The 14,862-nt window shown below is 44.3% G+C and overlaps 1 protein-coding gene and 1 non-coding gene across 5 annotated transcripts in view; one reads left to right on the top strand and one right to left on the bottom strand.

The window, feature by feature from the left end:
* RPS6KA2 (ribosomal protein S6 kinase A2) overlaps positions 1–14,862 on the top strand; it is a 491,259-nt gene that overhangs the window by 159,859 nt on the left and 316,538 nt on the right. The gene's annotated exons all lie outside the window — the stretch shown is intronic.
* Positions 8,075–8,181, bottom strand: LOC126953953 (U6 spliceosomal RNA). Its single transcript, XR_007725423.1, has one exon. It is a non-coding gene; the product is annotated as a U6 spliceosomal RNA (small nuclear RNA).

Below are 14,862 nucleotides of genomic sequence, written 5' to 3'. Positions count from 1 at the left end.
TAGATATAACATTTAAGTCCCTGCTGAGCCAGAATCACATTTAGTCCTTGTGCCTCAGATCACGTTCCAATAAAGCTGACGTTGCTTTGTAGAGCTCTCAGTGGCACCCACCACCCCTTCCTCGCCCACCAACGCCATCCACTGGCTTGAATTCAGTGTGTAAACCTTCTCATCCACGTCTTTACGTATAAGCAATGTATGCATAAACAATGTGTATAAACGGTGCATAGAATGGTTTTGTGTGTTTAAGGGTCATCAGTGGAATTATACTGTACATATTTTTCCGCAGCTTGCCTTTTCTCCTTCAGGTGTCACTGATTTTGCTTATCTGTACCCCTTTTGATGGGCACTCACATTACCTCCGCATCTGGGCTGTTGAACATTGCTGCATGTGTCTGGCAGTTTTGCATGTAGGCATGGAGTTGTGCCGTGACATACGTGCATTTCCAGTTTGTACTGCCAATTACCCTCTATTGAGAGCTCTGTTCACAGAGGGGGGACTCCTTGATGCTTTCAGACATTTCAAACATTTTGCCCACGCAATACATGGAATATTTTCATCTGCATTTTCCTGCCACTGGTGAGGCTGGGTATCTGTTCAAATATTTACTTGGACATTTTGGTTTTCCTGTTTGTGAATTGCCAGTTCATACCCTTTGTTTATATTTCCATTGGGTTATTGTCTTTTTGCTGATGGTCTTAATAAATTCTGGAAATAATCCTCTGTCACAAATGCTGCAAACATCTTCAAAGAGTTTGCTGTCTTTAACTTAACTTTGTCTATGTATGAGTTCTTTTGTAGGAAGAAAGCTTTTTTTTTTTTTTTGGAGACAGTCTTGCTCTGTTGCCCAGGCTGGAGTGCAGTGGCGCGATGTTAGCTCACTGCAAGCTCCGCCTCCTGGGTTCACGCCATTCTCCTGCCTCAACTTCCCGAGTAGCTGGGACTACAGGTGCCCGCCACCACGCCCGGCTAATTTTTTTGTATTTTTAGTAGAAACGGGGTTTCACCATGTTAGCAGGATGGTCTCAATCTCCTGATCTCGTGATCCGTCCACCTCAGCCTCCCAAAGTGCTGGGATTACAGGCATGAGTCACCGCGCCCGGCCAGGAAGAAAGTTTTTAACTTTCAACATTTTTGTACTTTTATTTTGAAACTTTTAAAGAAGCTATTCCTACTTAAAAACATAAAGACTGGGTTGTTTTTTCCTTAATGTTAAATTCTTATAATCAATTCGATTTTGTATATGGAATAATATAGGAATCTAATTTCATTTTTCTGATAGAAAGGCTCTCCATGGATTGATTGCACGGCCCACCTTTGAGTAGTCTGTTTTCCTCTCTGCTACTTTGATAGATTTTAACTGTTTTTTAGGTACTGAGAGCCCCCCAGTCACCAGTAAAAAGATAATAGGCTGAAAATTATTTTCAAAATTAGCAATAGGGCAGCTTGTTCATTTGGAATCATAATTTTTAACAGTGCTGGACTTAATTCAGATGGTTTCTCAGGGTGCAGCAGAATCTACCACAAGGTAGGTCTCTGGTGGTCAGACCACACCCCAGTCACTGTGTCCAGGCCACATCCTGTCTTCTAAGGACAAGAAGCCACGAAGAGCATGTTCATAGAGAATGCTCAGGTACCCACTCCTCACCTACTGGGATGTCAGGGCCCTGGGCACTGGTGTGTGTGCATAGCACAGGCCCAGCCCTAGTAGGTGTCCCATAAATATTGAATGAATACTTAAAGCAGGCCCTGTAGGAAACAATGAAGGCGCTGTCATCCACGTGAGAGGAAGAACACAGTAAGAAGGCAGGCTTTCCGACACTTGGCTGTGTTAGGGAAAGGGGTTGGGCTTGTCCCGACTGCCCCCCTGATACCACGGGACCACGAGTGGAAGCTGCACGGAGCCAAGCCCTGTGCACACTTAGCTCTCTTCTCTTCTCTTCTCTTCTCTTCTCTTCTCTTCTCTTCTCTTCTCTTCTCTTTCTTTTCTTTTCTTTCTTTTCTTTTGTTTCTTTTCTTTTCTTCTGTCGACAGAGTCTGGCTCTGTCGCCCAGGCTGGAGTGCAGTGGTGCCATCGCGGCTCACTGCAAGCTCCACCTCGCGGATTCACACCATTCTCCTGCCTCAGCCTCCCGAGTAGCTGGGACTACAGGCGCCGCCACCACGCCTGGCTAATTTTTTGTATTTTTAGTAGAGATGGGGTTTCACTGTGTTAGCCAGGATGGTCTTGATCTCCTGACCTCGTGATTCGCCCGCCTCGGCCTCCCAAAGTGCTGGGATTACAGGCATGGGCCCCTGCCCCCAGCCGGTTACACTTAGCTCTTTCAAATCCAGAACTTTCAAAGATCCAGCGGCTCCTACGTGGAGATAGCTCTCCCATCACTGGAGACTTTTAGGTGGAGGCTGCATTGGCACAGATGGAGGGATTTGCAGAGTGTGATTGGTCTCAATGACTGTGGGGTCCCCTTAACTTGATATTCCTGATCATACAACACCCTCTTTTCCTGTCTTTTCCATACCTGTTCTACTCGTTTGGTTGCCTGACTTAGACACGGAGCAAAATCTCCAAGTGAAGCCGACAGACTCCCAGCCTGCTCTGTGAGTGCGCAGGGGAAATGCCAGGACCCGAATTTTAGAGAGGCGCTGTAATAGGAATTCCCTTAATGGGAGGCTTAAGGGTTTCCACCATGTCTAGGGTTGTGCTTTCACTTAACAGCTGTGCTCAAGTAATTTAGTTAGGGATCCTTACCTAGTGGGTTTCCTAGAGTTCTTATTTCTAAGTTTATCTGCTTACAGTGTTTTTGCATTCTAGCTTTAAGTGCTGTGCCGATTTAAAACTATTTACATATGGAATAGCACCATGAGAAACATCAAAGAAAAGACGAAATGTTAAAATTGTCAAAGCCATGAGTTTAGACAAGTTAAATCTGAGTGACTCACTGCAGATAACTTAGCTTGTCATGAATTTTATAAATATCTGCTCATTCTTGTAAACTTTATTTCTGATGTTAGGATGTTTTTCTCCACCCTCCTGGTCGCTTTAAAAATTTTTCTTGATTTTTTCTACAATTTCCAGTGAAGCAATATTGCTAGCATTTGTATTCAGTTGTCCATACTTGGAAACCTATAGATGTTTTCAGGAGCACTCATCTTGCAGACGTGCATACCTGGATCTCTAGCTGTAACTACATACTTGCTGTGTGAAGCCTGGGAATGTTTCCCAAGAGCCATTGGCAGGAAAGTGATGGATGGCCTCTGATGTCTCTGGAAATTTTCTTAGTGGCAGATTCCATTGCTGGACCCAAACATTTCTCTACTAATACTTTTGTTTTGAAACTCTGTGGACTGATATCTTTCCAGTTCTGTGTAAAAGTTTGCTGTCTTCCTGGCAGATGTCATGGTATCCAGTGACGTCGCTTTTATTTAAAGCCATATTCTCTTTCTTCCCATGTGAAATGGGAGCAATACTGGTAACATGTCCAGGGCCATGGAGACAGTTAAATGAGTCAACTTAGTAAGACAATTACACACGCTGGGCTTGAAAGGCAGTGCCTGGCTCCAAGGTACTGTGCAATCACCTTGTGAGTGTCAGCTGTGACTGCCCGCACGCTTCTCAGTCCTTGTCCTTATGGTGAATTCCTCTGTGTTCAGGGTCCGCCTTGGCCTTCCTGCTGTAGGGTCTCCGCTCTTGGCCTCAGACCCTTTTCTTCTCCCTGGACTGTCCCCCAAGGTCTTCCTTCAAAGCCCCACTTCCCAGCCACCTCCCTGCTGCCTTCCAGATCTCTGGGTGACCAACTGGGGAATTCACTGCTTGGGTTTCCAAATGTTGGGGGACTTCCTCCAAAACAGTGGCTTTCAGGACTGTCTGAGTTATAATTACTCTTTGTCATTTTATTAAAATAATAATGAACTGGAGATAACCTATGTGTACATTCATACAGGATTGGAATAGTTAACAATAAAATACTATGGATTCAATACATTCATTGATAGGGAAGAAATGTACTAAATGCAAAACGCAGGTCATGAGACAGTAATATAGCAAAAATAGTACTTTAATTTAAAAATGAGTACAATATGGTATGAATGCATGTAAATTCTAGGAGGATGTAAATAACATTAAAAGGATTTTCTCTGAGCGATGGCATGACATTTTTATTTTACTTTGTATACTTTTCTGTATTTTCTATTTCTTTCACAATGAGAAATCGCTTCCTTTCATAATCAAAGTTATTTCTCTTTATGAGAAAATAACTACTACAGATTTAAAAATAACCAAAGGGGATTTGAGTTTAATTTAGAGTTCATCTAAACAGGGAATATACTATTTTGGGTACAGCATTTGTCAAGTTCAGAACCGTCACCAGAGTCCTTTAGAGCATCACAGGAGTTAAATTCAGGACCCAGGTACCTGGGGTGATTATCCTGATGTTAGCCTGGAAAGCTGGGAGGGGGCCCCTCAGTGAATGCCTTAGAAGCTTAAAAGGAGGCAGTAGTAGTTTCCTGTGAAAAAGCTCATTTTGTTTTTTATTTAACTATTTGTGGAGAGGAAGTTTAGAATTCTCATTATACCTCTGGAGTGTGATGCTTATCTCTAATTTATAAATTTTTCACAGTCTGCTTGATATTGATTATAAATGAGTAAGGCGTGAGTCATTTCTCAAGGTGTCTGGCTACGCACGCCTACAAATCTAAGGGAGACAATTAAGCACTTTTTAGAGTAAAAAGCAAACTGGTTACCTACTAATTATCACACCAGGCTGCCTCTGGGGTGAAGGGTCATGGCAGCCACACGATATATTATGGAGAGATGCCAATAGCCTTGCTGACTTATTTGCTTCTAAATAATATTACAAGTGTGATCTGGTTCATTGTAGACTGAACAGAGAATAATCAATATTTGGCAACTGATGAGGAATATCTTAAAAATTGTGTCTCTTAGCCAGGATTACAGGGAAATTAAAAATCAAGGACCTCCTTTGTGACAGTTGACAACGTGCATCTGTCTTTTCGTGTCTGTAAAAAAGCTTAGGCTCCACATGCTTTGCAGCCCCCTTTCCCTTCCCGCCCCCTTTTCTCCCCTCCCAGCCCCTTCCTCCCCACCCGCTTCATCAGTTATGGTTCTGGGAGTACCCGTCTTCAGAGATTTTCCAATTTTGTCAATTCTGCTAGGAGATATTCTATTTTCATTTCCTCTTGCCATCATGACTGGCAGCTGGATGGTGATTCATGAACTTTACAACTGGAAGAAAAAGGCTTCTCGGGCTCCCTCTGAACTTCCCATCATCAGTCAGCCCCTCTCACCTTCCTGCTTCCAGTTGAGAGGAGAGCTGACTTCCTGATACCCTGGCACGGGCCATAGAGCTTTCAGGGCGGGGTGGGTGGCAACCCTGGGCCAGCCTCGTGGATGCAGGCCCGCTGTCTGGACAGGATGAACTGTGGATGATATTTTAGAGTTTTGCACTCTTTGGAGTGGATTTTTTGTTGCCAGGAAAAAAAAAAATGTAATGATCTTGACTTTCCCCAAGACATGTAATCTTGATATTTTGTGACCTTCCTTTGAGTTTGGATATATTTTATGGGAGAAATCAAAAGGAACAGGAAGAAAAGGACAGGGGAAGCATTATGGAATCCAATCTGTTAATGACACTAAGTGGCAAATAGCAGGGTGGCAGAAGTAAAGGGTTAACGTGAAAATCACCTGAGAATAGTCTTCAGGCAACACAGTTATGATGTGCCCCTGCTATACAGAATGACTTCACATGACTCTTGAGAAAATCTCAGTGGAGATCACTGCTTTGAAGTAGCATCCAAGAAAGAACAGAACAAAATGACCCAGTGGATTGAATATGCTTTGAGACAAATAACTTCAACTCTGTCACGTAAGACATAAAGTCCAAATGTCCTCAGCTCTATAACCCCTAATAATTTTCTGATGGTGAAACAGGTAACATCACACAAGTAGATTTTATGTCCAACTTACTTGTATCTGTTCAGCCTTACTTGGGTGATAAATAACTAGAAAATCAGCTGTTCTGCATTGGTCGAGGGGTCTGTTTCCGAAATTTTACCATGGTCTTTATCACTTGGGAACCTACACCTATTTTTAACAATGAGTACATTATTCAGTGGGATCATATTTGTACCCATAAATCACCCACTGTGCTGCCTCTTTCTTATGAAGCTTTTCAGAGCTGTCCGTTGTAGTGTTTTCCTAAATCAGAGGTTCCCAACCCCTCGGCCACAGACCATGTCCTGTTAGGAACTGGGCCACACAGTGGGAGGTGAGTGCTGGGTGATCGAGCGAAGCTTCATCTGTATTGACAGCTGCTCCCTGTCAGTTGCATTACCGCCTAAGCTCTGCCTCCTGTCAGGTCAGCAGCAGCATTAGATTCTTATAGGAATTTGAACCCTATTGTGGACTATGCACGCGAGGGATCTAGGTTGCACGCTCCTCATGAGAATCTAATGCCTGATGATCTGTCACTGTCTCCCATCACCCCCAGATGAGACGGTCTAGTTGCAGGAAAACAAGCTCAGGACTCCCACCGATTATACATGATGGTGAGTTCTATAATTATTTCATTACATATTACAGTGTAATAAGGATAGGAATAAAGTGGCACAATAAATGTCATGTGCTTGAATCATCCTGAAACTGTCCCCCACCCTCATCCATGGAAAAGTCGTCTGCCACAAAACTGGTCCCTGGTGCCAAAAAGGTTGGGGACTGCTGTCCTAAATGGAGACTAGTCCGCCGTGAGAGTATTGTCAATTCTTACTATAGACGTTCACGTTGCTTCGGTTTTTTGTTTTGTTTTGTGCCACATTGTTTGCTTTTGCGAATAATTGCTGTAAACATATTTCCTTGTTGATGGGTGCAGAAGTTTCTCTGCAGCACAGGCTGAAGTGGAGTGGCCGAGCGGGAGGATGCCCTTCCAGCTCTCCTTATCCTGCCAAAGCTTCTCCAGCATGGACACGCTCAGGGCCTTCTCAGAGTTCTCCAAGCTTGATGGAAACTTCATCCAAGATTGTCTTTTTGTGAATGATACAATTCAGAAATTGGATCTAAAGTAAGTGGCAGCGCAAGGCTATAGACATAAAGGTTTACAGTTTCTAAACTGAGACCTCTTTCTGACTGAATAATGTTTCACTGATTGCCATAACAAGAGGATAGGAACTTTCAAAATCTGTGACATTTTCTCATTCTGTGTATGAAAACGCTGTCATGGTAAAGGTGAGGTTGTTTAACATTTTATGAGACAAATGTATAAAATATTTAAGTACCCCCAAAGGAGGAAGTGGTTTATAGATAAAGCATGGCACTGCTTAGCACTGGCTCCATGTTGCTGGTTTTCGGTTTGCCAGCCTCAGCCACACACATTCCCTCTTTATGTTGAATAAGGTGCATTGTCACATGCCCCCAGTGACTCTTGCAGTGCTTCAGGCCCCACAGACCTGTGCTTAAATTCATTACCTTTCTCAACACCCTTAATGAACAATGGCTGAGTGTCTTAATTGGCACATAAAAGAACTGATTGCCAGAACCTCCTAATTACTTCACAAATATCAGCCGCTGCTTGTGAGCACAGAGTAATTATATAGTATTGGATGGTAAGATGGTGATGAATTGCTGATAACTTACATTTATTTCCTAGCACCTGAATACGGAAAAGAGAACCTTTTGCTCTTCCATTTGAGTAGGTGGCCCTTAGGGAGAAAATCTTAAGTTTAGAATTCATTTCAGTTTAAGCCCTTGCTCCAAATGGTCGATGTCAAAATCTTAGACCCCTGCTAAGGAGAGCAACAGAGGTATAGAGACAAGAGTGCTTGGGTTCTGCTAATGGGTGTTATAAACTAATAAGAAGAGTGAGAATTGCTGCTAGCCATGATTTCCCAAGCTCCTGCCAGGCGCCATTGGCTCCCTTGTCCCTCAAGGGCCTAACCTAACTTTCCTCTCTCCCCTCAGCGCCCTTCCCAATCTCTAAACAGGTGACCTCATATCCTGTTGTTGGGGAAAATTGAAGCAATCTTTTTTTTTTTTTTTTTTTTTTTTTGCATTTAACATTTTTAAAAAATATGGAACGCTTCACGAATTTGCGTGTCATCCTTGCGCAGGGGCCATGCTAATCTTCTCTGTATCGTTCCAATTTTAGTATATGTGCTGCCGAAGCGAGCACGAAAATTGAAGCAATCTATCAGCTTACTTCAACTTCCTGCCTCCCTCTTACCAATGTCTCTGCTTGCATGCACCTTTACTTTTGGAGGTCAATACCCCTTAATCCTCTGCTCCCACACCCTAGCAGTGATCCTACTCCATACCCTACAGTATCCTTAGAAATCTCAGCTTTTCATTTTACCATTTCTCTATTGGTTTACTCTATTCAGCCCGTAAACCTGCTCATATCCGCTTTATAAACAAAGAAACCCAGAAACTTTTCTTTTACTTCTCTCGTCCTCTTCTCTCCCAAACAGTTTAGGGATGGCACCTACTGAGAGGTGAAACCGGCTGGGCTTCTGGGTCGGGTGGCAACTTGGAGAACTTTTCTGTGTAGCTAAAGGTTTGTAAACACACCAATCAGCACTCTGTCTCTAGCTAAAGGTTTGTAAACGCACCAATCAGCACTCTAAAAACACACCAATCAGTGTTCCGTGTCTAACTAAAGGTTTGTAACACACCAATCAGCACTCTGTAAAAACGGACCAATCAGCACTCTGTAAAATGGACCAATCAGCACTCTAAAAATGGACCAATCAGCAGGATGTGGGTGGGGCCAAATAAGGGACTAAAAGCTGGTCACCCAAGCTAGCTGCAGCAACCTGCTGCGGTAACCTTCCACATTGTGGAAGCTTTGTTCTTTAGCTCTTGGCAGTAAATCTTGCTGCTGCTCACTCTTTGGATCGGCACCACCTGTGAACTGTAACACTCACTGCGAAGGTCTGCAGCTTCACTCCTGAAGCCTGGGAGACCATGAACCCACCGGGAGGAACGAACAACTCCGGACGTGCTGCCTTTAGGAGCTGTAACACTCACCGCCAGGATCTGCAGCTTCACTCCTGAAGCCAGCGAGACCACAAACCCACTGGGAGGAACGAACAAATCCAGACGCGCTGTCCTTAAGAACTGTAACACTCACCGCGAGGGTCCGCGGCTTCATTCTTGAAGTCAGCGAGACCAAGAACCCACCAATTCTGAACACTGTACCAGTGCAGCCTCCGCTTCCCTACTTGGAGTGAGCTCCGGAACCCACTAAAATGTGACCTGTGCCTGGGACATTCCATGGAAACTGTCCACGAGGGGTGCTAGTGACCTCTGTGTTACGAAACCTTTTTCCTGAAGAGACTGGCATTAGCTTCCATAATACATGCTACAAGATAAAATTAAAATTAGATGAAGAAAATGAGATGAGAAGAAGGAATATAAGATCAGAATGAGGAAAGATCAGAAAGGTCAGCCATGGGGTTAGTACCCAAAACTCATACTATAAGGGTCACTATGTCTTTCTGGGAGTAGATCCTGCCCGTGTTGGCTTCTAAATTTCCTGGACGACAATGCAGAAAAACATCCCAATTAATTCAAGGATGAGTTCCAAGACAAACTGATCAAGACGGCCAATACCACTGCAGTTACTGACAGTGGCGGCATCAGCCCTGCACGTCCATAAAGGGTCTGTGACTTTGGGAATAGCGCCATCCACAGGACTCTTGCAGCTTAAGGCTTTTAGGCTTTCAAAAGTACTCCCTTCCATTCTGGCCGATAATGTGACATCCAAGTATAATTTTATATCATGTTCTGAAGGCTCAAAATGATGCGCGATGGTTTGGCATGGCCCTGAGTACAGGATAGGCTCTATCCATGCGGGGCAGAGCATCTCACCCTTAGGCTCGTGAAAGCTTCTGCAAAGAGGGTCCCAAACCTCCCAAAATCAGATGCAAAACTGGGCAAATGCATAAGTGTGCACCCCTGCCTCCCACCCCGCACCCCAGCCACTCTGGTTCCTCATTTCTAACAAGCCAGAGGGTTTCACTTGAAGTCTTTTGTTTTAACTTATTTTTGTTTGAACACCAACTTGAACCAGAGCGGCCTTCACTTTGGCTGTTCCCTTCCTCCCTCTGCCAGGTTCAGCCTCCAGTGGCTTTCACACCTCCCCCTGTCATCACCTCTGGTAGGAAGAGGTTCTGACCGGGCCCCTGTGCTGTGCCCTGGGTGCACCCCCATCTCTGCACCTGACATTGTCTGTGGGAGCTGTGTGCTTCTTTGTGCTTCCATCCCCTAGACAGCAATCTCTGCAAAGGCGAGTCTGTTCTTTGATTCTGGTTGAAGATTCATCAGTCTGGAACCTGGTGTGGCAGATGGCTGTTGAATGGACTTGGAGTGGGCATCTGCTTTTCAAATCATGTGAATTCCCATAGCAAGCCCATGTGATGTGGTTCAGTGATTCCCGGTTCACTGTCCCGGGATGTTTGTAGCCTCATGGAGGTCACAACCCTCCAAGTGCACAGGCAAAGATCAAGGCCTAGGCTGTGAGGCTGGGTCACCCAGCTCTCTCCAACAGCCTCTGATAATCAGACCCCATGTGCTACTGGCTTCATGGTGGACTTCAGATATTTCTGAGAATGCTTCATCCCAATGGAAAGCAATACTTCTAAATTGTATTTTTATCGGTCTATTTTGGGGGAATCATGAAGCTGTACAGAAGTGCTGGAAGACTTTAACAGATGCCAAGTTCCCAGCATCCAGGTTGATGTTACTATTTTTGGCACATTGTTTTAAAGTATTTTTCTTGTTTCTTTTCTTTTTTTCTTTTTCTTTTTTTCTGGTAAAACGAAAAGGAAAAAAAAAAGGAATTAAGGTCTGGGAAAAAGATATTCCAGTTTTGTTGTTTCTTCCCAATCCACCCCTTCCCCATCTCCTCAGTAGCCACCACTAATAAGAAATTGCTATGAGGCCTTTCCATCTACTTTTGTACTTTTAAAGAATATTTATTAAATAATGCTGACTAAAGAACAAATTGGGCTTTTAAGTAATGAAAGTTAGTTTTATTCAGGAGTCTTGCTGGGGACTGTTGACTGAGGCAATGGCCCCAGGGAGTCCCTTAGAGAGGTTCCATCGGACCGCCCCACACAGGGTTTCCGCCCACGGCTTCTATCTAGGTGGTGGAGCTTCAGTTGGTACAACATCACATCCAGGTTTGGGCATAAGTGTACATCTGGTCACAGATTACAGGGGCATTGCCACTCACCTCATCAGAGGTTATGTGTAGGAAAAGGCAAGGCCAGGGTCATTTACCTCCTGAGGAACGGAGCGAGTCGAGCAGGAGATGTGGGGGGCTGTGTGCTCTGTCCTGCTTTGTCTTCAAAGCATCTTTCTGGAGAGCTGCAGGTCATTACAGAATCAGGGGTTTTGTGAAATGATGCTGGCAAGCAGAAAGAAACAGACATGGCTTCTGACATTTGTTACTTTGTCTCACAAGTTCCCACCCCCTTCCCGCTTTTAATCATAAATCAACTACTTGGTTGCATTTATAAGACCAATGCTGATTGTCTAATGACTAGGGCTCTTTACTAGGGCAGTCAGCAGCTTCTAGCTGTAGTTGCAAGGAATAAACCGCAGGGCCCAAGGAACACACTTGCCTCTTCATTGGAAAACACACTTTGGATGGCTTTTTCTTTTTCTTTTTCTTTTTTTTTTTCTGAGGTAGATTTTCGCTCTTGTTGCCCAGGCTGGAGTGCAATGGCACAATCTTGGTTCACCACAACCTCCGTCTCCCGGGTTCAAGCAGTTGTCCTGCCTCAGCTTCCCGAGTAGCTGGGATTGCAGGCATGCGCCAGCACGCCCGGCTGATTTTCTGTTTTTAGTAGAGACAGGGTTTCACCATGTTGGTCAGGCTGGTCTTGAACTCCCAACCTCTGGTGATCCGCCTGCCTCGGCCTCCCAAAGTGCTGGGATTACAGGCATGAACCACTGCACCCGGCAGATGTTTTTTAATTATTATGATCTGAGATTTTTTCCTAATGTTGCCTTTCCGGCACCTAACAAAACGCCTCAACCGGATGACTACAGGGATACTACAGCTTCTTCATAGCAGCACATACTTAATGGCATCAAAACGAATTTCCCAGATTGGGGAGAAATAAACATGATAACCACTTAACAAAACCAGAACATAAATTTGCATATTCTTTCATTAATTGTACTTTTTTTTCTCTTTTTGTACCTATATTTATTAGAGTCTTTTTCATGAAAAGCAATTTTGGACTAAAGCTGATTTCAAATGTTTGTAGAGAAGAATTTAGAACAATAGCTGTGAATGACAAAAACTTAGAATAGCCACGGTTAAAATTTGATGCAAATTTTCAACTGACAAGAAAATTTAGCTGTTTCTATGACATGCAGCATTCTACAGTAACAACCAGAATCATGACTGATAGTGTCATGTCAGGATCATTAGACTTTCGTAAATTTCATATAATCATCCGAATATTCAGACTAGCATGTCCACATAATAATAATGTATAAAACATTTAATGTAACGTCAAAATTATGACTGATGACATTTTTATGAATTTACATAACTTTTAGAATATTTGTGTCAATAACATATTCATAAATGTCCATAACTCATAAACCAAACTAACTGAAGGAAGTTCCCATATAATTTATCATTTGACAATGCCTCCCATACAATGTACCAGATAAAAGTTCTGGAGAAATGTGCCAAAGATATTAAAAGATTCAAAACAGTTGATCAAGACAGAATCACAAGTCACTGTAAACTAACAGTTATTCAGTTAACCAGAGTGATGATCAAAGACTTCAAAAGTAATATAGAAACTTACATGAATGTAAGAATCTTAATCCTTCTACAGCTCAATTTTTCCAAGTAATCAGAAAATCTAATAAAGGCAACACAGAAAATTATCTTGATGAAACATAAAATCTTTGTTTCTTTAGACCGGTTACCAAAAAAGGTGGAGAAAAACCTCCTGCAGTGGGATTGCTTCTCCTCATGGGAAGCCCATTTAGACAACCTGGCAGTCAAACTTGATGAGAAGGGCCCTTGAATTTCATCACACACAGGAAGTGTGTGTCCAGGGTTATCACACACTACGTTATAGAGGAATGTAAATAAGAAAACTAGTACTTTGATCAGGGAAATATGTGGCCCTTACTAACAGCATGGGAAGTTTCTTGGTTGCATCAAACGATCCAGACATATCAAGAAAAGCCAAGAGAAGAGAATCAAGTTACACCGGAGGAAAACATTGCTTTCTTAGACCTTCAAGATAAATGTTTCAAGGTGAGCGTGGTGGCTTGTGTCTGTAATCCCAAAACTTTGGGAGGCCAAGGTGGGCAGACTGCTTGAGTCCAGGAATTCAAGACCAGCTTGGGCAACATGGCAAAATTCCATCTCTACAAAAAATGCAAAAAATTAGCTGGGTATAGTGGTGCATACCTGTGGCCTCAGCTACTCAGGAGGCTGAGGTGAGAGGATCATCTGAGCCCCAGGAGGTGGAGGCTGCAGTGAGCCATGATTGCACCACTGCACTCCAGTCTGGGTGACAGAGTGAGACCCCATCACATACAAAAAGAGAAAGAAATAACATCCTGAGCAATGGCAGGTGACTTTGATGTCCCACTCTCTGCTTGCCTGGGGCAGTGTGAGTTCCCTGCACCAGGGCTTGTAGGCAGCCGTGAAGGGCCCTCGACTGCTTGCTCTGTGAACGGGCAGCAGAGGTGACAGCTGGAAGTGGGTGTCTGGCCAATGGATGTCAATCTTGTTTCATGCTCTGCCTAGGCTACTCCCTACTCAGCAGCCCTGGCAGGAGGGCCAGAGGGAGCGATGAGAGGGAAGAGCATGCTGGCGCACCTGCCATGGGCCCGGCCCTTCCACAGGGGAGCACTTCCACAGGGGAGCACTTCTGCAGGGGAGCACTCTATGTGTCAGACTGTGGTCAGTTTTTGCAGCAGTCAGTTCCTCCTTTGGTCTGTCTGGCTAGTGAAGGGCAGCACACCAAGTAAATGCTGAAGTAAACCCAACCAAACCAGGGATGCAGCTACACCTCACGTGTTGAGAAATGCCAGTTTTAGCACACTATAATGATTGTTTCCAAGAATGTCGTGGACATCGCCCACAGAAGACCTGCCTGGCAGGTGCCCAACCCCTCCAGGCAGGCCCCATGCCCAGCTCTCCCCAGCTGTAAAGCAAGAGCTGATCTGTTTGCGTCCAGACCATACCATTTTTTAGAACTGAGAAAGTAAGCACGTGGTATTGATTCTACATTCTACTGATTCTATTGTAAAATCAACACAACACTAGTAATTTCTGGCTTCCTCTGGTCAAGCAATTTGTCTGGATTGTGTGCTGGAGGGTGTGAGTCTGGCCAGCGGGAGGAGGGCTTCTCTGAGTCAGCTGAAGGAAGCCATCCACCCTTCCCCTGGTCATTGCAGAAACATGGCTCAGAGACCAGAGTAAAGATGCCCAAACTGGAAGAGAGAAGAATATGCTTGTCACGTGCCCATAGGTGACTCTTTTGTAGCCGCTGCAGCACTCCCTGTGACAGCAGTTTCTCACCCTGGAAGCTCACGAGACCCCGGGGGACCCCTGCTTCCAGGTCCTGGGAATTACCCACGCCACGTGGAACCTGGGTCTCTGCCATGAGAGGCAGGGATCTGATAAGTGACTGGGCCTGGGAACATTGTTCTGAATCACCCCGGTCAGTCCTCCCCATTCGTACAGATGAGCATCCACCCCAATACAGTCATCCCTCTGCATCTGGTTCCAGGACCTCTGTCGATACCAAAATTTGCACTGCTCAAGTCCCTCATGTAAAATGGCGTGGTATTTCCACATGGCCTA

The sequence above is a fragment of the Macaca thibetana genome, chromosome 4, assembly GCF_024542745.1.
Source record: "Macaca thibetana thibetana isolate TM-01 chromosome 4, ASM2454274v1, whole genome shotgun sequence".
Lineage (NCBI taxonomy): Eukaryota > Metazoa > Chordata > Mammalia > Primates > Cercopithecidae > Macaca > Macaca thibetana.
Note: the sequence above shows the minus strand (reverse complement) of the source record. Positions and strands in the feature narration are given on the sequence as shown.